The sequence below is a fragment of the Silene latifolia genome, chromosome Y, assembly GCF_048544455.1.
Source record: "Silene latifolia isolate original U9 population chromosome Y, ASM4854445v1, whole genome shotgun sequence".
Classification (NCBI taxonomy): Eukaryota; Viridiplantae; Streptophyta; class Magnoliopsida; order Caryophyllales; family Caryophyllaceae; genus Silene; species Silene latifolia.
Window position 1 is genome coordinate 294482000 of NC_133538.1, and position 4514 is coordinate 294486513.

At 39.2% G+C, this 4514-nt stretch overlaps 1 non-coding gene across 1 annotated transcript; it reads right to left on the bottom strand.

Annotated features, from left to right (window-relative positions):
* Positions 1-3712: 3712 nt before the first annotated feature.
* On the bottom strand, positions 3713-3819 carry LOC141637040 (small nucleolar RNA R71). Its single transcript, XR_012541604.1, has one exon. It is a non-coding gene; the product is annotated as a small nucleolar RNA R71 (small nucleolar RNA).
* Positions 3820-4514: the final 695 nt, after the last annotated feature.

Consider the following 4514-nt stretch of genomic DNA (forward strand, 5'->3'; position numbering starts at 1 on the left):
ATCAATATTTTGTCATCATGGGAACAACTTTTGTTCTAACCCAAATATATATATATATATATATATATATATATATATATATATATATATATATATATATAGAAATGGATCCGTGCGAACTAAAGTACAGACATTTAATCGTACGAACTAAGCTACCATCCTTATATTGAATGTATCAATCATCCAAATTAGATCTCCAACTCCTGACATAACAAACCCAACCTACCCCCTCTGTATTCCACCACCATTAGCGTCCACCACCAAGGGTCGGCCTCACCTATGCCGGAGAACCCAGTTTTTCGGTGCACCTGACCCGACTCACCCCTCCGGCGAACCCGACTAAGCTTAAAAATCGATGCACCACTCTCTCATTTTCATAATTAACATCTCTGGCCATTGATGAGCACCGGTGGTGGTTGGTAGTCGACCACTGACGGAGGCTGAGTTGCTTCCTTACACAAGCTTAACAAATGACACTTCTGAGGCCAACTACGAGATTTATAAACTCTGCGATGAGATCGCCGAGTTAAAGTGAGAGAAAGCTGAGGTTGAAGTTAAAGTCAAGGTCATGAAGGTCAAAATGGAGGAATTTATCACAAAATCCGAAGGATCCAGTCAATTGATTGATGCGGAAGCGGCAGTGGCAGAAGATGTGATTGATGAAACATGGATGGTATTAAAGGAGAAATTGCCTCTGAATGGAGCGGTGTAAATTGACGTTATTACTTTGGCTGGAGGTTTTATGCGCTATGTTAGGCATACCATGAATTAATATCGGGTGTGTTGATGGGGATGGTGCCCAGGTGGGTGGTCGTAGCTGATCTTTAAATCGTGGATACAAAAAATACCAGCCCGGATACACATGGTATTACTACTGGATACACAAATCGATTTGTGCATCTAGTAGCAATACCATGTATATCTGATAGCAATACCATGTGTATTTGTTGTATCTGGTACTTTTAAGACGACTTCTATGGTTTATTTTTAGCCATGTGAATCAAGGTAAGACGTACTCTGGTGAAAGGATTACGAAGAAGATAAAATAAGGTACTTTGGTTACAGGCAGTGCCCTGACAGGTTGTCTATTTCTTCGTATGATTTTATTATAAGTTTAGCTCATTGTTGTCGTTTATTTTTCATTTTAAAGAAGATTCGTGAATTACAATTTTCATATGATCTTTCAAATTGATTGTCTTTATACTTGGTGCAATCAGGTTGAACTTTGTAGGATATCAGTTTGGTGATGTGACCATAATTAGCGCATATTTAGCCCCCGAATTAGCCTTGTTCCCATGCTTTTTAGTGCATATTTGGGTCATTTCTTATCTTTAGTTCTTTGTTTTGCATATTCTTTGAGATTTTGATCCCTTGGTAGGAAAGGAGTAAGAATCTTGCATTTTCATGGCAAAACGAGACTAAATTGATCGAATTCAATGACCAAGCATCAAGGAGAGACAAGATTAGAAGGCCTTTGTACATATTATAGTAGAAGAGCAATGTTGAGAAAGGATCCTTGAGTCCCCAAGGAAATCCCCAAGGAATTTATGAAGAAAAGGGAAGAAAAGAAGAAGATGTCTTGCTGAGTGACAATCCAAGCGGATTGTCCCCAATCCGGCCGTCCCCCAGCTGCACAATCCGTGCGGCTTTCCTCTAATCCGCTCGGATTCCACCTCCACAATCCGCCCGGATTCCCTCGAATCCGCTCGGACCCCATCGCCAGAATCCGCCCGTCCCGACCTTATTCCGCCCGGATTCCAGCACAGCGTGATTTCCTCTTCTCCAAGTTAAAAAGAAAGAAGCCCTTCCTTCGAAAAATACCGGCTCCTCCTTGCTCAATCTAAAAAGTGTAATTACTAGTTTAGCCCTTAGTTAACCCTAATGCATCCTCCCTAATTTCCACTATAAATACCCCATTAGTCTAATTAGAGGAGCATGTTCTTCTTATCAATAATTAGAGTAGTTAATATCAATCAAATCTCTCTTTAGTTTTGTAATCAACAATTAATCAAGTTCTAATACAAGTTTTATTTCCTTAATCTCTCTTTTGTTCATCCCTTATTTTGGGTAATTGAAGATTATTTGGGTTATTGTTGGGAGATTGACAACCTCTCAATCAAGCATTCAAGTACTTCTTTTATCTTTGCTTTATTATTGGAATCATTAGTAGGTATAATTCTCTTAATCCCTTTTTAATTATTGTTAATTACTTTCATTTATTCATCATGTTTCATATTGTTGGTATGATTGAGAACCTTGTTAGCATGATCAACATGATAATGAGTGAGTAGTCTCTTAGCTAGGGTTAATGGGTGATTAGGGGAAACCAACATGGGGAATGATTCATGCTTAAATTAATATGCTTTCATGTTTTATTTGCTTGCTTGTTTTGATCTCAACTCATGCACATGTTATATTTGATGAAATGCTAAGCCTATGAATCCTTGCATTTACTATCATCTTCTATCTTTTCAATGAGACTTGTAAGACATAACCCAACTCGAGTCTCATTAGACCATGCATGTTGTTGAGTAGGGAAGATTAAGTCGACTTGTAGGTGTTGTACAATATAATCGATTCGGCTCCGGGACCCAAACTTTCCTAGGATTGTAAGATATAACCCAACTCAATCCATCACAACAATAATTGCTTGCTTATAATTTGAGAACATGTTTGTATGATCAATTCCCATGATTCCCCTATGATCCCATGACACCCTAGTGCTTTTTAATCAATTGTTTACACCCCTTTAATTCATCTTGCTTGTTTATTTTCATTGCTATTTTAGTTTAGTGACCTTCTACATCAACCCAATTTGTGACACCCCTTAGACACCACTAGTTGCAATAGAAATCTCATTTCAATACCCGTCCCTTGGGATCCGACCTTTACTTGCCTCTTTACTAATTGTAGAGTTGTTTGTGAAGTTATAAATTGTGTTTTGATTCGACCGTGACCCAACGACCACATCTTTAATTGTGAACAAGAAACGGACCGATCAAAAATAGCGCCGTTGCCGGGGACGGTGTTTGTTTGATTTAGATTTCCTTTTTATTGTTATTAGTTGTGTCTTTCTTCGCCTTGGGGAAGTAAAACTCTTCAAGGTTTGTTCTAATTGTTTTTGAGTTGTTTGATATTTTGCATGTCTAGAAGGTTACAAGGTGATTTGTTACCTTTTGACCGTGAAATCGAAAGAACCTTGACGAACAATAGGAGACTTGTTAGGAGGAATTTAAGAGGTATTAGTGAAGTTGTTCAACCCACTAGTGAGTTCATCAACCCTTTCGCAATAGATGGAGAAGAGAACCCATTACACAATACCCCACAAAATCCGCCTACAACGCCTAAATTCTCGTCACACTCCGTACCCACCGAGGAGAATCTACCAAATGGTACTCCTACACCGCAACATATAACCGGAAATTTTATTGCCAAGTCCGCCTTCATCCAATTAGTTGAGACGAGCCAATTTTGGGGGATGCCTAGTGAAGACCCTCATTCTCATATGGAAACCTTTTGCGACTATTGTGATGCAATCTCTCAAACGGGCGTGACTCAAGACCAAATTAGATGGGTCTTATTTCCTTTTTCTCTAATCGGCACCGTGAAGCAATGGTTGAAGGGCCTTGATAAGGCCACCCTCGGAATAGATTCTTGGAAAAAGTTGGCTCTAGCTTTCTACAAAAAATTCTACCCACCGGAAAAGACTAACATGCTAAGAGCTCAAATCACGGGTTTTAAGCAAAGGGGTGAAGAATCTTTGTATGAAGCTTGGGAGCGGTTCAAGGGAATTTGTCGCTCATGTCCTCACCATGGACTTAGCGAATGGTTTTTGGTACAACAATTTTGGAATGGTTTATATGAGGATTCTAGGAACATTCTCAATATGGGATCAAATGGAATGTTCACCGAAGTTGATGACAATCAAACATGGAACAAGATTGAGGAAATGGCGGTCCATAACTCACAATATAGTAGACCTCGCAAGGCTACTAGAGGAGGAAAGCATGAAGTGGACTCCGTTACTCAATTGGGTGCTCAACTTAGTGCTCACATTGACACAATCAACTTGAAGTTTGAACAAGCTATGGCTAGACTTGAAGAAAACTCAAAATCATCAAAGCATCATGTTAATGCCATGACGGCATCCTCATCAATCCCAAGTGGGATATGTGAGAATTGTGGAACTTTGGGACATGACCAAGGTGAATGTAGGGGAACAAATGAACAAGTGAATGCTTTCCAAGCATACAAGAGTGGTACCCCTTATTCCAACTTTTACAATGAAAACACCAAATTCCATCCAAATCTCTCATTCAAAAGCCAAAATGTTCAAAACCCTCAAACAACATACACTCCACCACCCATGAGAAACCAAAATCAAAGACCCTTTTACAATCAAAACCAAGGTTACCAAAATCAAGATCCATACAATCACCAAAATGACCAAGGCTTTGATGTCCAAAAAGCGGTCCTCCAAATGCAAAAGAATCAACAAGAATTTTTCACTCAAA